This window comes from Lathamus discolor, chromosome 4 (genome assembly GCF_037157495.1).
Source record: "Lathamus discolor isolate bLatDis1 chromosome 4, bLatDis1.hap1, whole genome shotgun sequence".
Lineage (NCBI taxonomy): Eukaryota > Metazoa > Chordata > Aves > Psittaciformes > Psittacidae > Lathamus > Lathamus discolor.
Genome location: NC_088887.1, coordinates 85,989,066 through 86,008,725, shown reverse-complemented (window position 1 = coordinate 86,008,725; position 19,660 = coordinate 85,989,066). Strand labels below are relative to the sequence as shown.

At 36.4% G+C, this 19,660-nt stretch overlaps 1 protein-coding gene across 8 annotated transcripts in view; it reads right to left on the bottom strand.

The window, feature by feature from the left end:
- DACH1 (dachshund family transcription factor 1) overlaps positions 1-19,660 on the bottom strand; it is a 374,731-nt gene that overhangs the window by 9,388 nt on the left and 345,683 nt on the right. The window contains exon 13 of one of the 8 annotated variants that reach the window (XM_065678142.1): positions 2,451-2,483. The exons of the other annotated variants lie outside the window; for them this stretch is intronic. The gene's annotated coding sequence lies outside the window, so the exon portion shown is untranslated. Of the gene's footprint in view, positions 1-2,450; positions 2,484-19,660 lie in introns of those variants that run through there. 8 annotated transcript variants of the gene reach the window in all.

Genomic DNA, 19,660 nt, shown 5'->3' with positions numbered 1-19,660 from the left:
TACACCACTGCCACAACCTACAGCTGTTAAAAACTTCTAACTTCAGCTCTATCAAGCTGAGGCTATGATGAAGTATTTCTGACTCTGTACAAGAAAAGATAGTGTGGCAAGTAAATGAAATAACTTGAAAGCTAGTGTAACACGTATTTTGTAAATTAAGAATCATTAAAGCTCTCTTCCTCAACATTTTATAAACTAGAATATCAGAATGAAAAATATTATGATTCACCCTCAGTCCAACAGGTTAAAAGAATAAAATATTTGCGACACTAAATGGTGCTACTTTTATCTTAATAAAAGAAAAGCTGCTCACTTGTGCTAAAGTACATAATAAATTGTGTTTCCTGTTAGGAAGTAGCTTTATTGAAAATGGCAGCTATTTTTTCAGAAGTTATTTCCAGGCACCTGTAATCTAATGAGGTTTATCCCTTTCAAAGAACAGTTGTACGTGCATGCCCGAATGCACACAACCTCTTCATCCAGAGCTGATAAAAGCATCTGCAAGCCATAGCTCAAGTACATCTAAATTATATAACTGGTTGGTTTATTTGTTTTAATAAGATGGGGCAAATGTGAATCACAGTGTACTTCCAGCCCTTCACTCAACCTGATGTTTTAATCATTTGGAGGAAGAGACAGAAAAACGAAAGAGATGGCAAACAAATGGTAATGATTTCATGTGGTATTTGGTAAGACAGCAACGGGAAGTCAAAATAAAAGCAAGAGTATTGTGACAGATGGAAGGGATCTTAGTCAAATAGCAACCCTTCTTCAAAAAACTTAAAGGAAGTAGCTAATTAAGGATAAAATATATTTTTGTATACTCTTTAGATATTTCATTCAAAATTGAGACAAAAAAGGTTTTATTTTCCACTGAAGGAGAAAGATTAAAAAAAAGGGAGTCTAACTTTTTAATCATTGGAAAATCATTTAATATGAGGCTAAATCTTTTCAGAGCTTTCAGTGTGAGACCGAAAACATATAGCACAGCTTTTGCAAAATGCAGTAATCAGATCAACAGAATACAACTTTTTGTAATTTTCCTGATTAAAATGCAAAACAGTATGATGTGAGGGTAAAGTAACTCCTTCCAGCTTCTGAGTTTAATCAGAACACTGAAGCTTTACAAATCGACACTGAAAAGGAGGGACAGAACTATCTATAGTGTCCTGACATTGTTACTGATTTCAAAAGTAGATCATCTGCATGAAGAACTCATAACAGCCTTCCAGTATCTGAAAGGGGCCTATAAGGATGCTGGCAAGGGACACTTCATTAGGGACTGTAGTGACAGGACAAGGGGTAACAGGTTCAAACTTAAGGAAAAATTTGGGGAAGTTTAGGTTAGATATAAGGAAGAAGTTCTTTACTGTGAGGGTGGGAAGGCACTGGAATGGGCTGCCCAAGGAAGTTGTGAATGCTCCATCCCTGGCAGTGTTCAAGGCCAGGTTGGATGGAGCCTTGGGTGACATGGTTTAGTGTGAGGTGCCCCTGTCCATGGAAGTGGGGGTTGGAACTAGATGATCTTGAGGTCCTTTCCAACCCTAACTATTCTATGATTCTGTGTGTTGGGGAACACAGATGGATCCACTGCCCTCTTTTCAAGTACAATTAGAGCGCAGTATAGGAGAATGCAGGAAAGCAGACTCAACTGTCGAAGCTTTGAAATTTGTGCAATTTGTTCTCTAAAACAAAGTGCTTATCCAGTTTTTATGCAAAGATGGGTGATTTCACACTGCATGTTCAATAAATTCATGCAAATATGAAGTAGGTAAACATATTTGGCCAAACACTATCCTAGTTTGCCCTTTGTATAACACCGATAAATTAGTTTCAAATTTGCATATTGTTATTAATCATACACCTTTCATTTCTCTACTTAACATTCAGGTACAAATGTATTTGTGTTAATGCTCACTGTAAATATTCAGGAGACTGAAATGTTCGTGTCTTTCTTTTTAAAATTATAATTATACTTATGAGATTTTAATTCTACCTCCAGGTTTTCACACATGAAACTTAAACACAGTTATGTAAAAATGAGTGTCTAAACACATTTATTTGCAGATACTTTAACTATTGAACTGTCAGGATCTTTCAATAATTTTGTTGTGTGTTTTAATCATGAATATATGTTTTCACTATAACACCGAACACCTTGGGACCAAGCTAAAGGTCAGCAACCTGGTCTTTAGTAAGCTAAGAAAGCAACAGACTACCTGAATATGTCACCTTCTATTATTTGAAGATCATATAGTACACACGGAGCTTGCCATTTTGAGCACTGAAAAGACTGACCTTGCAAGGTGAGGAATTCTTTGAAAGAAAAAGATTAGGAAAAAGAAAAAAGATCACACTGTGTTGCTTTATGAACTTAGCAACCCTTTTCCTACTTGTATAAACAGAACAAAAGCATAACCCAGAAAAAGACAACAGAACTGATTACTTACAGGCACAGAACCTAAGCCACTGTATTGTCACTTCTGCTGGTAAAAAAGAATAAAATTACACTAACAAAAAAACAACAACAGAAAATCAAAAACAAAACAAAACCAAAAAACCCACCCCAAAAACAAAAAAGACAAACCAAGAGATAAAAACCTAAACAAAACAAATTCAATTAAAGAATCATGTGGGTAAGTTATTAAAGGACAAAGTCACAGCTAAATACAATCAGGTTGTGAGCTTCCACAGCTCATTGTGTCCTGCTCTTGTTTGTAATGCAGTGTGGAATTTTTTTGTGCTGAACAATCTATCCTGCATTAAACAGTTCTAAATTCTGCAAAAAGATCTGCTCTATTTGCTGTCATATTTTCAGAAACATAAACAACACTTTTTTTACTATCTTTTTAACAAGCCAATCAACAAGCAACCTTGGATCTGATAGCATAAAATGAGCATGAGGTGAGTACTGGAATGTTTTTCTGCCTTATACCTTTTTTCTTTCCTTGTGAAGTCTTGATGGAAACAGAATTTGTTATTCAATTTGATAGTCTAATTGTTCTTTCCACTTTTCTCAATTTCTGCCTCCTTGTTTAGAGCTTTACTCAAATAATCACTTTTTTACACATGTATCATCACCAAGGTAATCTTACATACAAAATACCAAATCTTCACACAGGCTCAAAAAAAAAAAAATTATTTTTTTCCTCTGGAGAGCAAAAAATGGTCTTGCAATCTGAATCAAATCAGTGTTTGTTGGAACTTTCCACAGTTTCTGAGTTGAGCTCAAATTACAGAAAATACATATTCAAAAGCACATGCAAGTTAGCAGTTCTTAAAACTTCCTCCATACATGGACAGAAAAACACAGACAAATCCTTTCTATCGCTGAACTAGAAGCTAATAGCATTAGCATGATACGTGTGTTTACAATTACAGATCACATAATCAAGTGTGGATTGATAAAGATCTTTTATTAAAGTCTGGGGAAAGTAACATGGGTCATGATTTTTCAAACAGGAATAGTTGTGGCCATGGTTAGTATTAGCAACCTATTGTTTCCATCACTGGACAGTGTGATGTTAATTTCCTTCAGCATGTACAAATCATTTGTGAGGACAAGCTCTTCTAAAGTATTATATTTTCTAGAGCTTTAGCCCAGACTACTTTTCGAAACACAAACTCCTATGCAGAGTACCTCTTTCGATTCACAGAATCACAAACCTGTCTCACTCATCTCTACAAGCTTCCTTTTTACACAAATAATTTTTATTTGATGTAATACCCTGAAAACTAAAAGGCAGACCAGTGTTTTGCTGTTTTCAGATTAGACTTAAACCCCACAATTAATACAACAGTATGACCTGGCTTTTCCTTTATCCCGATTACTGATATGTCACTTCAAATGCTGCAAAGGTTACTGGAAAATAGAGGCCATTTAAAGAAAGCATTTAGCTTTACTACCTACATTAACCTGTAAACATCAATTCTGGAATGTGTGGAATCCTTTCCTAATATCAATATCACATTAACACCACACTTTTCTTTAATACCCAACTACCCCTGAGCTCATTTGTGTGCTAAAACAGAGTAACAGCCCAACGCAAAACATGAAGAAATAGTCACATTCAAGAACAGGAAGGAATGAGGCTGTAAAACAGATGGATTGCACAGTAGCAAGCTTATGGAAAATCTATTAAGGATGCACGGGGTGTCAAAACACATGCAATATAAGCTTGCTGCTCTTAGCTATTTTGTATAAAAGCAAGCTTAGGGAAGACAACGGCGCCAAGCAGTCAGCCCTAGAACAAGAGTCAAGGTGACAGAAACCAAACCAGAAGTCATGCCCTAAGAAATAAGAAATGAACTAAGTCACACATAATCCTTACTACCACATAGAAATATGAATAGATCTTAATGAAGTTCCTGGAGCTTAGCATGAGGGGTACAACTGCAAAACTGAAAAAAATGAGCTCATGTTAAATTACAGAAAGACTTCAAGCCCAAAGACATATGTGTGGTTTAATCTAATAGTTAGCTATGAAGCAGTACTTGGGCAATGGTTTTGTTACTATAAGAAATAAATTACCAGTACTAGCATTTAAAATTACAAGAGAACTCTTTCAGTGACAAGCGCTGATGCTGGCCCAGGTTTTGCAATTCATAATTCAAACTAGTTCCCCTAACTGACTGTAAACCTCCGTCTTGAGCATATCTTCATAGATGCATCTAAGTACTGTAGTGACAAGCAGACCTTTCCCACTGCCTCTCAGTGGTAACATGATTTCAGATAGGTACTTTAGAATTATTATTCTACCCGCCCAGGAAAAACTCAATTAGCCTTAGGGCCAGGTGGCTTGAATTTGGCACCGCTCTGTGTCTTTGCCAATAGAGATTCCTCAGAAAAAAAAGCATGTCATGACAGACTGTGTCCTGGATGCACCCCACTACAGAAATCCCAGACCATACAGACGCAGCATGCCTTCCCAGGGAGAACTTAGCACCATGGTCCACCATCAAAAAGTAAGCAAGAGAAAAGAGAATGGCTAAATTAAACTACACAGCAGTCTTAACCAGTGACTCTGGGATCAAGCACTTACCTTGAGTCAGAAGCAATGACCTGTGCAAAATATCTGATGTGCAAAATTTTCTTGCTGGGAAGTGTGATTTTTGTCAAGACAGAGGAAATGAAAAATGTTACTTCATGATTGCTGTTTCTCTTTATTTATTTATTTTCTCTTGCTGTCCACTTACATTGTGTATTTTCAACAGAAACATATTAATGGAAGGTGCACAGGTCACTTGCAGGACTTCCCCTGGAAATGTTTAGGATGTGGGTTATCCATGCTCACGGTGAATTTAAACTAGGATAATTTTAGAACAGGATATTAGTATAATGAATGGAACTGAGTACAAAACATGAAAATAAAATCAGTTGGTATACTTCTCATAGAAAAGCAACTGATTGTCCCTTGTATATACATTAAATAGTAAAAAGAGGTACAAAACAGTTCTGTTGCAGGAACTCAATTTTGGTGTAGCCTTCCAAGATGACAGAGGTATTTAAATGGTATTTAAGATAGTATTTATGATATGGTATCCTGCAAATGTGGATTTTAAAGCCCATGTAGTCCTATCCCTAATGCTATGCTATTACAGTAGGAAGAGAAGCAAGAACTACGTATATACTGAATATACTTATTGAATATCTGGTCTGGTAAAACTGACTTGGCTATGAAGTTAACTTTTCCTGGAAAAATCTGAGAGAGTCACAGGTTTTGCAAGAATATGAAAAAAACTACAGGGAAACCTTAATTTTAATTCCTAAAATTAAGACTTTTTTGTGCACTGAATGTTTAAGATCAGACTCTAAAACTATTGCCCATTTGGACCACGAATAGAACTGATTTCTGTACGTTATAATAGTGTTTTAGCATTTTGATATTTTAGCATTGGGAATCAGATTGCTTAGGATGGCAGAGTTACTGCAGTGATAGTAACTGCGATTGTCATAAGAAATTTGATGATTAAGGTTGAAAATGGAACTGATCCCCCAGTCAGCTATAGCACTTTTATGATGCTTCCAGTATTTCCAGTGAAGCCAAGGAGTCTGATCCAACCACAATATTTTTATGTTCAATTCATCAACGTACAAAGACACTGTTCTCTTTTCAATGGCTAAGAGGGTGTATTGTTGAGTCAGACCGTAAAGCTAAAAATGAGATCAAATTATTGCTGCTTTTTATTTTATGTTTGTATTCAATATAGCTTGATTACTTGAAAGGACTTGTAGCCAGCATATTGCAGCATGAAACAATATCATGAAAAATACATGTCTTTTAATGCAAGGGTTGCACCGACAATTTGTCACAGGCAAAATCTGCAGAATCAACAAAGAGACTAAATAAACAAGTCAAAACTGGAATTATATAATATAGCATTGTATATTTTTAACAATCTGTATTCTACATGCACATAAACCAGTATTGCAAATTTTTTGGTCCTGACTTCGTAACACTTTGTTTCCAAGGCCAGATGTAGCAGTTTGTGATCCATCCTTTCTAACATCCATGACAAAACACACTATTATGCTATTTGCTGCTCTTCCTAAACTGCAATACAGCTTAGAGGCTGCCTCGCTTTTAAAAACTAGAGCTGACAAAAAATTATAGAAAAAAATATTCCTTTTATCGTTACTGATACACATGTGTTTATCAACTATGAAAAACAAAATGACATCACATTATCATTATATATACTGCTGTCTCCCAGGATGTCCTTCAGGTGTTATGGAACATTACAATGACCAAAATACTTCCTGTAACAACTTGAAAAGCTGAAGATTTCTTTTTAAAGCTACCAGTCTGTTCTATAGAATAGATTTTCCTCTTTACAAGCCAGCTGGCAGTTCACTGGAAGAATACTTATTATAGATATATGATGACAGCAAATTTTAGCTATAGATGGAACGCCATGCTGGCTAAGTATTCCTTCCAAATGTGTTAATTTTAGTTCCACTTCCTTTATACTTACTTTTCTTAGTTGATTTATTTCTTTTTTTTTCTTCAAATGAACTTGAGATACTGACATAGAGAGGTCAAGGTCTAAATCAAATCCTTGGGAAAGCTGAATGCTTGAATTATATAAAGCCTAAATTGTTTTATGTTATCTTTCTTAATGATGTCAATATAAAAATAACCACTGCTACAAAATGCTATTTTTAGAATTAAAATAGACTTGGCATCGTAATTGGCACTTATATGAATATTACAGACATATTAAGAATTTATCTTAAAATACTATAAAAATTTCTGACTTCTGAAGGACATAAAAATATTTTGCTTCTTTTATTTTCTGTTTGGGTTTTTTTGTTGTTTGTTTGTTTTTGTTTTGTTGTTGTTGTGGGTTTTTTTTTTGGTGGGGTTGGTTTTTGGTGTTTTGTTGGTGTGGTTTTTTGTTTTCATACAGGCAAATAGACAAATGACAAAACCTAAAACCTTTGGCCACTTTAAAATTAAACCATAAGACTCTCAGGTAGTTTAAATTAATATAGCTTTACTGATGGCAAGGGTATCTTTCTTTTTTCTTTCTCTTTATTTTTTTAAGTGACATAAAAGTAATACAGCAACTGAGCTGGAGTGTGCAAGTGGTGGCTACCTTCCTAGCTCTTAAGACTGTTCACTGCCTGATACAGTCTCACCATACAGTTTTATTTACATTTTAACTGCTTGTTTGCCTCTTGAATATATTAAGTGACTTTTGAACTGCTATTCTTTTTAACAGGACTTCTTAGTCTACAGCTACTTTAGGGTTATAAAAGACAGACTGTCACCTATTGTGCCGAAATGCTGCCACTCAGTAATATACCACTTTTGATCTAACACAGAGTAATTAAGGTAAGTCATTCCATTAAACTTTTATCTCCTGAAAATCCAAGCAAGCTGCCTTATGCAAAGTTATGACTATCAACTATTTCCTTACTGAATCCCATAAAATATTTTAAAATCTATTTTCCTGTACTAGATTTGAAACTAATTAGATGGTAAGTTGTGAATTGCCGTACCTTGCATCACCTCTCTTTGTCGTTTTTTAATGCCTGGGATTCTGATCAGTCACCAAAGAAAATATAAAAGCAGAAGCTAACAACATAACTGAACTTCTGTTGTGCCTTTCATCCAGGATCCAGAATACTTTACAAACATTAATTAAGTTTCACAACACCCTTGTGAGATACGAAAGCATCAGTGCTGCCATCAAGAAATCAGTAGATAAAGACTGCATAAAGATTCAATTCTGGCTTAAGGCATTGGTTAAAAATGCACTGAAGCATGCAAAATGCGCTATTCTGTCACCATATAATTAAAAAACAAAATATCAGAACTAAAGCATGTAAGGCACCCAAACAAATGCTATTATTTTAATTGTGAAATTGATATTATCCACTTGATCTTTTGTTCGCTGCAAAATGTGAAATAAGCAAAGACAGTGAGTCCTTATCATATACTTGTGACTTTGTCACATGCTACATTTATCCTTTGCAGTTAGACCATCCTGGAGTATAACCCCTGCTGTAAAATGGATTTAGTGAATTTACTGAAAAAAAAAAAATTATCCATAAACACCACCAAACTCAACCAAACAATCAAATCCGCACCCTTCCCACCCCTGGCCAAAGCTCCCACAAGAAATTTATTTTCTCACTTCCAGAAACTCAATTAATCTTTTCTGGAATGTTACTGAGTTTACTAAATTTGTTTGTAGAGTTCTACCCCAGGGTACTCTAGTTACACCTATGTCCGTAGACAAAGGAGAAATATAGACACCTACTTTATGAAGTGGTGAACCGTGCTCTAGGCACTTCACTCCCTTCACAGAGGGTCGAGGGTTACAAGCACAGATGTAAGTGTCTACATTGTAGACTTCTAAGTTTCATCACATTAATTCCAACCCATGTCTTATTTGCAAGCAAAAATACATTTAAATGGAAAAATATTTACTAGTTGTCCATTACAAATTAGTAATGATACAGTAATATAGTTAGTGCACTATAATACAACTATATTAGGAACATAACATCACTTTTCATTTTAGAGTTCTGTGATACTTCGTCTACCTCTTTTTTTTCCTCTCAACTTATGTCCACTTTTGTTCTTATTTCAGAGTTTTCTGAATTCTTTAGATTCTTGCTTCATTCCTGTGCCTCCCATAGTAGCATCTAATTGCAATAAAAGCTGCAAAGCTTCAAGATTAATGCAAAATTCATTTCATTTGAGGGTCATATTTTATGCAAATTTCAAAACTGTAAAGTATGGAAACATTACAGAACTACACCAAGCAGAAAGGGAATTGTCAGGCATGGATATTTTTCCAGAAATGATGCACAATTACTCATTTCCAGCATCAGTAGTTATAAGAAGAGACTGAAATGCAGTTGCTTGTAGAGTGTTTACTATCACTAGTGATGTTGGAATTCTGAGGCAAGCAAAAAAGGAAAATACACAACAGATGAGATTCACCACATTAGCTTCAGCCACCTGCACTGTAGATAGCTGCGTTTGAGCTGGTTTTGTAATCAATGAAGAAACTTGGAGGTTATGATTAATTTTCTTCAAAGGAAGAGATGTGTCTATTACTCTTCATTGACTTTAACAGGAGTCCAGCCTAAATAGCTCAGATAAAGACATCTACCCCACAAAATTGTGAAGTGATACATATCCCTCCCACTAATATTGTTTGGGTATTTTATAGATAATTACATTGCCTCAGCTGCTATTCCACATCTTCATAATACACAACGATATCTATTCACAGAATCACAGAATCACAGAATCCCAAGGGTTGGAAGGGACCTAAAAAGATCATCTAGTCCAACCCCCCTGCAAGAGCAGGGTAACCTACAGTACATCACACAGGAACTTGTCCAGGCAGGCCTTGAATATCTCCAGTGTAGGAGACTCCACAACCCCCCTGGGCAACCTGTTCCAGTGCTCTGTCACTCTTACAGTAAAGAAGTTCTTCCTGATGTTAACGTGGAACTTCCTATGTTCCAGTTTACACCCATTGCCCCTTGTCCTATCACTGGATATCACTGAAAAAAGCCTAGCTCCATCATCCTGACACCTACCCTTCACATATTTGTAAACATTGATGAGGTCACCCCTCAGTCTCCTCTTTTGCAAGCTAAAGAGACCCAGCTCCCTCAGCCTCTCATCATAAGGGAGATGTTCCACTCCCTTAATCATCTTTGTGGCTCTGCGCTGGACTCCTTCAAGCAATTCCCTGTCCTTCTTGAACAGAGGGGCCCAGAACTGGACGCAATATTCCAGATGCGGCCTCACCAAGGCTGAGTAGAGGGGGAGGAGAACCTCTCTTGACCTACTAACCACTCCCTTTCTAATGCACCCTAAGATGCCATTTGCCTTCTTGGCCACAAGAGCACATTGCTGGCTCATGGTCATCCTCCTATCCACCAGGACCCCCAGGTCCCTTTCCCCTTCACTACTTTCCAGCAGGTCAACCCCCAACCTGTACTGGTACATGGGGTTGTTCTTCCCCAGATGCAAGACTCTACACTTGCCCTTGTTAAATTTCATCAAGTTTCTCCCCGCCCAACTCTCCAGCCTGTCCAGGTCTCGCTGAATGGCAGCACAGTCCTCTGGTGTGTCAGCCACTCCTCCCAGTTTTGTGTCATCAGCAAACTTGCTGAGGGTGCACTCAGTTCCCTCATCCAGGTCATTGATGAAAATATTAAACAGCACCGGTCCCAGCACCGACCCCTGAGGAACTCCACTAGTCACAGACCTCCAGCTAGATTCTGCGCCATTGACCACAACTCTCTGCCTTCTTCCTTTCAACCAGTTCTCGATCCACCTCACTACTTGATCGTCAAGCCCACACTTCCTTAGCTTATCTATGAGGATGCTGTGGGAGACAGTATCAAATGCCTTACTGAAATCAAGAAAAACTACATCTACCGCTCTACCATCATCCCTCCACCTAGTCACTTCCTCATAGAAGGCTATAAGGTTGGTCATACATGACTTCCCCCTCATAAAACCATGTTGGCTGTTCTTAATGACCCCCTCATCCTTGATATGCCTAGTGATGGAGTCAAGAATAAGTTGTTCCATCATCTTTCCAGGGATGGAGGTAAGGCTGACCGGTCTATAATTACCCGGGTCCTCCTTCTTGCCCTTCTTATAGATTGGTGTGACCTTTGCCATCCGCCAATCCTCAGGCACCTCGCCCGTTTCCCACGACTTACCAAAGATGATGGAAAGTGGCCTAGCAATGACCTCCGCCAGCTCCCTCAGCACCCGTGGGTGCATTCCATCCGGACCCATCGATTTACAGATGTCCAGTTTGCATAGCTGATCCCTAACCCAATCCTCATCTACCAAAGCAAACTCCTCCTTTGTCCTGACTCCTTCTGGGGCTATAGAAATCCGGGGCCCTCGGGGAGAGTCTGCAGGAGTAAAGACAGAGGCAAAGAAGGCATTCAGCACCTCTGCCTTCTTTATATCCTCTGTCTCCAGGGTACCCACTTCGTTCAGCAGTGGGCCTATATTGCCTCTTGTTTTAGTTTTATTTGCTATGTATTTGAAGAAGCCCTTTCTATTGTCTTTAACCCGACTAGCAAGATTGAGTTCCAAGGAGGCCTTAGCTGTCCTAATTGCCTCCCTACATCCTCTAACAACTGTCCTATATTCCTCCCAAGCGGCCAGCCCCTCCTTCCATAATCCATAGATTCTCCTTTTCCACTTGAGTTTGCCCATTATGGTACCCACAAATTTCCACTATATCTTATCAGTTGAAAAAATATTAGGATAATGTAGTAAAGAATATATGACTCTTTATACAGCCTCTATAGCTTAAACATCCTGTTTCCTAAATTATTTTATACAATGAGTGCTGCATCTTAAAGCACTCTTAAGCAGCTCCTACTCTTCTATCTCCACAGGGCTGGCTTTCTAAGGTGTTGCAAGTATAAAGCATATTCGAACACATTAATGTGTTTATAAACTCCTTGTGCAAGGATTTAAGCATAGGCATTTCATAATAAAATGAGTGCAGATCCTATCATGCTGTTTCGTTGTGCAAATAAAATTCTTTGCATTCAAAATCCCCAATCATTTCCCTATTTCAAGTTATTATTCCAATAATATTGTACTTATCCTTGAAAAAAACGAAACTCCATTCCACAAATCTTACTATGAACAACATTAATATTCTGTACAGAAGCTATTTTATTTTAACCACACTTCGCTATTCTTTCTCCACAAACACTATTTCCAACAATATTAAGTAGCTGATACATTACCTTGGCATTCTAGGTGGTCCCCTTTTAAAGTAACAGCCTTCACCTTTGTCCCCCCAAAACTAATCATCACTCTCTCACACCTACTCTTTTTACAGAAACTGCCTCTGCGAAGTACTTCATCTCCTTACACTTCTACATTTAAATTTTGAACAAAACCTTAATACCATTTTTTTTTAATTCTCTTTATGGACATCTAGCTGTTTTGGATACTGTCTCAAAGTTGCTGATCACTGCAACCTGTCATTTAACTTTAGGTCCTCTGCCACTATTGTCCTTTATAACTGTTACTGTCATCAGTCTTACTCCAGGTTCAATCACCAAATGTCAGGCAGTAACTCACAAACAGTTTTTTCCACAACTGTTAGTCTAAAAGATTATAAACTAACCCCATGTCACGTACGAAATCATGCAGTATTTTAAATTTCAACCTATGATGTTAGTCTCTTTTACTGTACACTATATCTGTTCCAGAAAAGCTGTTACGTATCAGAGGTTGACAAGAATTAAAGATACCAAAATGTTTAACTGGTCAAATCTATTTGTAAATTAAAAATAAAAGAAAAATCATCAATTATCACGAAATTGAAGAACTTTAAAGCCCCTTGGAAACTTCTAGGGGAGGAGATAAGGTTTCTCAAATTTAAAATGTTGCTGTAGTCAAAATGACATAGAATGTGCACTAATGTGTTTGTTTTTCAGATACCGTAGGTCTGAAGAGATTTTTTTGCATACTACAATTATAAAAACATTTAAAACATACAAACTTGTGCAATTTTTATTTTAATGAAGATGAGAAGTTCATTAATGAAGATAAATATTTCATTAGATGTTAAATAAAACAAAGAGATTTTTTGGCTTCTCTCAGCACAAAATTCCTTTGAAAGATTAATTAATACATGCAAATTATGCAAATTAGACCCATGCAAATATTTTATGAAGACAATTAAGGGAACCATTAATTACTGCTTTTTTTGCTTCAGTGAGATTCATTCATTTAATTTTAATTTCACTTTAACTGTTTTGATGTATAATCTTGCAGCTAAGAACTTTATCTTTCCTAGTGGGTCACTTAAACTTATAAATTTCATCAAGTGAGCAGCAACCGAAATCTGTAAAGATATTCTCTGGGCTGTGTTTAGTATCAAGAGAAATTTTGACACAATGCACTCCTAGAAACTGCAAAACTGGAAGGGAATGTGAGCTCATTCTTGGACAAGGTTCAACTGCTGGAAAAGCAATTAATTTGCTTTGGCTGTGCTAATATAGGGGAATTAGAAAGTGTGACACAAGACAAATAGAAATAATTAGTTCTCCAAAATGATGTTCTCATTAATATGGTTTGAACAGTAGAAATAAAAAACATTATTGTGGCATGTCTGCATTCTGTCCCTAGCCACAGGAGGTAGAAAAATGCAAGATACAGCATTTTTTTACCTTTGTAGTTTGTGTGGTGGTGGCATTTATTTTTGTTTTTTATTGGAGGTTTTAAGGAAAGGAAATTGTGGACCTTATGCTGTTATTTAAAAACTACTGCACTTGCATAAAGCATAAGGGACCCCTAGGTTTCTAAACTGTTTACTTGCTGTGAAAATATGAAGCTATAAATATAACTGACTAGGCTTTTCACAACAATACACTCAAGTTCCTAAATTGAACTTTGATTTCAATATCGTTCATTTAAATCCTATTTTATTATATGCAATACTCAAGGTGTAATATGTTTATTCTGTAGTTTAAGCTACTATAGTAAAAGATTGTTCTATCGAAAGAGTTTACGGTATCCCCTCTGAGTCTGATAACATAAAAGAAGCTTTCTTTTTCAACAATGTGAATACACATGCGTAAATTTGATGAAGTACAGAGGTGCATTTTAGTTGCTCTTATTCTTGACACTTGTACCAGTATAAACCAAGTTTTCCACAAGCAGAGAAAATCACTAGCCAATACTCTTCACAAAAACAGGCTGTTACAAGACTGTTAAGAATATTTGCTCACCTACAGAATAAATTTATTTGCAGAATTAAAGGTAATGTAACATTATAAGTCCCCCTCAAAGTATTAAACTTCCCTTCCCTCCCCCTTAGGCAATATGACTTCAACAGTTCACCAAGTTTCAACTGAAGGTACCTCCCTTTGAAAGTTTTGCTGTGTACATACTTTTTATCTGCAATATGATATTTAGAGTGTAATGGTTCAATTTAGTTTGTTTATTCTTTCAGTTAGGTGGCAAATTTACAGCGTCTGACAGAAACTGAGACTTTCTCTAAATGCAACAACGGGAGCAAAAATGTGGCCATGCCTAAATTTGTATTTTTTGATAGATGATTACTACCATTGAGAAAATTCACAATTTTCTTAATTTTACCACCACAATTACCACAGACGTTTAGCAAAAAATATACAAGAAAATTTCTAAAACTCACATGGTAATAATTCTGTATGTACAGAGTCCTGTCCTTAGGGATATTGTTGATAAAAGAAAATGTAAAGAAGGACTTTAACTTCAAAAGTTGAAAGTTAAAACCTATGAAACTTTCCTATTCTTTGAATAGCCTTTTTTTTTAATTTGACAACATGGATATAATACTTGCATGTTCCTAATCTGGTAAGAATGCGTCAGTTAAGCACATGGATGAATGACCACAACACTTGGAAAATGCTGGGAAGTACCTTTGTCCTTCACCATCAATTCTGTTGCTAGTCATCTTTTGCAAACTTTTATTTTATCTGTTCTTAATGATTTCTTTCTAGCCAAATCTTAGAACCAGCACCTCAGACCCTACTTCCTAGACTTTTCTAGACCAGGCTTTGATAAAAGGTTTTTGGTATTCAGATATTGTTCTCCTTTTGTTAGGATCTTCTTATTTTCCATCAGCATGGCTAATTTCTTTCCCAGTTTGACTTTTTGGCTTCTTCCTCAACTTTCTGTTTCAGTTTCTCAGGGCTGTGATCTTCCTCCCATTGTCTCCCTCTCCCAGCTTTCTACTTGAGTTATCTAATCCAAGATAAGAAATTCCACCATCATATCCTCACTGACAATTGACAAAGCCCTTTGTGCTCCATGTCTATTCCCTTCTGTCTGACCTAAAACCTCAACCTGTTTTTCTGATTCTCTGTGTGACTGTTTAGCTGCTCTGATAATTGCAGGTTGGGGAAACAGAGCTCTTAATCATTCACCCCTTCTGATTTCTCCTCCTCTTCCTTACCACAACTACTCCTCTTAGTCACTGTGAACTACTCTTTTCATCTTGCCTGTCAGTGAAGTTCAAAATGAAGGTATCCTGTTTGTTACTTTTGACTCTTCAATACAACACTGTCTAAATCTCTTCTCAGAAAAAAAAAAAAAATCCCTTTCCCTCATTTTCCTATCACTCTGTCTGGATGTAAATTCACATACTGTTTCTTCTCATGTCTTTCCTACTAAAGCCTACTTCTCTGTGAGCTGTATAAACAAATTCATATGGCAAAAATATTTTTCTAGACTACTTCTTTGAATTGTCACTCCTTCACTGGCTGTTCCCTTTTAACAACTGGAAACAGAGAACTTGAAAGGTTTCGCCTTATTCATCACCTTCTACGTTACTCCTTATCAAAATGCTTCCAATTGCAGTGATGCTTCCAAATAAGTACCTTCATTGTTTTTTCCCCTGTTGCTCTCCACAGTTAAGAAAACCCTCTTTTAATGTTCACAAGACTAATTCACTGCCGTCCTTCAGGCTCAAAATCTGCATTTGCAGGTGAGTCTGACAGCAAGACCTGAGATCAAAAAAGGTACCTGAATCAGGAATCTACCTCATCGGGAATATGGGTTCATGAACACATAGAACTTCTTACATAAACAGAAGAAGTCATTTACCAGCACAGACACTAACATCTCACAGTCATCATCTCATCTCATAATACATTTGTGTAAAGCTTTAAGGGAAATGACATTACTTGCTATATTCCTTTACTAATTTTTGTTTACCTTAGTCATTGAATGGGGACAGTAATTTCAAGAATATGGTAGGGGATATAGGTAGGGATGATCATGTCAAAATATTTAATTAATACTATTGCACCATTGCTGCAGTAAAATGGGTTTACATTATAGGAGAAACGCATTGAATACTCTTCCATGTAAACATCTGGCAACTCCTTTGCTTCTTGCTGTTGCCATAGCATATTTGGGGATAGTTTTGCCTTTGATGACTCGGGTTTCATTATATGTTGAACCTTTTTTTGTGGTTTTTACCAAAATATCAAAAGGAAATTATGTAGTAAAGAACAAACGCTTAGTCTTCAGCTCCTGGCGTACAGGAAGCTGACACTGGTTTGTCTTCACTTCAATGAGTAGAAAAGTACAGCAGGCATTGAGTCTGCCTGTATACAAAGAAGCTGAAGAATGAAATTCAATGGAGCTTTGGGTTAGGAAGCTAGCAGAACTTACATAAAGTAAACAACCCATTCCCTATTCCTTTATTGTAGCTTCAAACATTTTAAATGTTATTATGCAAGTAATTTTAACGAAACTGGTTATATTTATGTAGAAGTAACAGAATCTAGAGTTTATGTCCAGTCTTTTTGCCAAAAGCTGAACACACAGGTCAACTTGATATGTGAGGGGTGACCATATTAAATCAATAAATAATCAATATATAAAAAATATATATAATGTTATAATATATAATATTGACAGATGAAGTTACTTTATAAGGGGCTGATACACAAACACCAGGCACTTTTAATGTCTGTAATAGTTTAAAAACTAAATGCCAAGGAACAATCCTCTTTATGACACAGCTGACATGATACCACTTTCCAACACCTGTCTAAGAAGTAGTAAATGTGGTTGAAATAAAAAAAGAGAGAAAAAAAGGAATAGCTCTCTACACAGTTCAGAGGCAAACACTGGTAAACAGCTTACAGTCAGCAGATCTAATTCCTCAATCAACCTAAAAGACACAGGACTACAGTTCAGTTGTGAAGTAAGTAGAAATCCACTTTGTTTATACCTTTTTCATGATAGGCTACAGAAAAACCATTTCACTGAAATTATGTTTTAATAATTTTTTTCATCCTGGCTTAAAAAAATAAAGTCTTTAGTTCTTTCTGTGGAAGGAAAAAACCTGATTTGTTTTTCATCTGATGATACTATGCTAAAACACACTGAATGTGTGTTTTACCAGCCTGTTCAGGTTTCAGCTACCTTCTGATGGAGAAGATGAATGGAAAAGAGTACTCATGGGAAACAAATAGGTAGTTTAGTGGCTTGCAGTGCCCATCTCTCCCAGGTCGCAAGACAACTGGGGTGACCTCAGAAGTCTGTCAGGTAAGAATTCACAGATCCTATCCCTCCCTGTTTGAATAATATGAACATGGAGGAAAGAGGGAGTAAGAGATGAACAAAAATGCAACAGAGCAAAACATTTCTATATAAAGTCTTAATAGCCTTTTTGGTGCACAATGTGCTTTATTTAATATTCTTACTGTCCTGAATTTTCCCATTTGACTCTGTTCATGCTTAGTCATTAATTTTACACATAGTTGCTTTAAAAGTGCACTAAAGTACTATGTTGGAAGAAAGCCTCTGATTGATTAATCATTTATCTCAGTAGAAAAGTAATGAACATATTTGATTTCCAGCAGCTTCGTATATATGCAGCTATAAAATGAGACGTAAATTGCAATAGATAGCAATTTCAAAGAGAATATGAAAAAGTTTATGTAAGAGTGTAAGTGTTGAATAAGAGGGCTCTATTAGAATACTTTGCAACATGTATGTAACTGTTCATTAACTCTATGCCCTTCCTTTGCTTTTTGGGTGATAGATAATAGGATTATGTACCTTAAAGTTTAAAGTGTAGCTAACAATGACCTATGAACACTATGAAACAAATGTCTATTTATAGGTTACTGCCTGCAATCAATACCACCTTCTGTTTAAGTTAATCAATGTTATCTTTAATTGATTAGTTTGGGTTGAAAACCTGCCAAAGTGCTGGACTCCTAGGGAGGGGGATAGGGAACATAGTTATTACTCTTTGGTTTCCATGCATGGTAAGATAATTTCAGTATTTACTCATGGTCATGGAAATATGAAGCAAAATAAATCCTTGCTGTATGTCTCCCCACTGACTATTCAGATTTCAATAGTAAAAAAACAAACAAGCAAGAAACGTCATGAATGTCTAATGCTCAATCTAGGTTTAAAATATGTACTATACTGGATTGTGTGTCAAGCCAAAAAATCAGTAAAACAAATTTCTTTAAAACTAATGAGGTTGTAAAGATAGTAAGGCTTATTCTTCTTAGGGAAAATAAAATATTTTAATTAGTGCACAGGAGAGAGCCCAGCTTTTTCTAAAATGTGTAAAAATTAGAGAACCGATTTCCAGAGGTACAGCTTCCGCAACAGTAATGAAATTCAAAGTAGCGCACACAGATTGTTGTTAATTATTATATGTATATAATTTCATTGAAGTGCACAGCACTGTACAGTTGAATCATAAGTACATGACCCTGACAATACAAAGCGTTACACACTGCAGTCAAAAAGCAGATTAAGTTTAAGGCACTAATCAGAGGGAAAATGAAGCATTTTAAGCATCTGCTACTGCAAATAGGAACAGTATTTAACCAGCAAATATTTTTGGAAGACTGAATGAAAATAAAATACAATCAGGTAGACTAACCAAAGGGAGTTAGTAAAGCAGCTAAACTAAATGTCATTGAGGGTTAGACATTAAACTTCCAACAGTTTCCCCGCTTTAACAACACCACTTCGTGTGAAAATACTTGGGGAGTAAGAAAGACAACAGAGAAGAGCAATGCAGAAAAGACTCTCCCCTTCAGCTTCTAAAACTGATACATTTTCACCAATGCATCTATTTATTTGACAAACTCTGGCATGCAGAGAAGGATCAATAACAAGAGAGCAGACATCACTTCCTAGTGGGTCACTACAACAGCTTTGCTCCATTCTCTTTTTCACAGTTTTCTGGTAGCTCAGATCACTACATGTAGCTAGAGGTGACAGACTAGCCCTAAGGAGGGCATGGTCCTGTCTTATGTCTGCAGTTACCCAAAGCTGTAGAGACTGAAACCAGTTGCCTTACTGAAATTCAGAAACCTTAAGAATGGGAAACTTAAGGAGGAAGCCTGATAATCAGACAGGTAAAAAGAAATATGCAAAATCTATCTGTTAGATTGCTGAAAGTCACACATTCACAAGACATGGTATTTCACAAAAAAAGGCAGACCCTACTGCTTGTTCACTCCTAAGCTGAAAAATAGTCTTCCTTGACAAATTAAATGGGAAGTATTAGGTTTGGTTTGGGGTTTGTGTTCTTGCTTTGTTGGGCTGTTTTGGGGGGTTTTTTTTGTTAGTTTTTTTGTGTTTTGTGGTGTCTTTTTTTT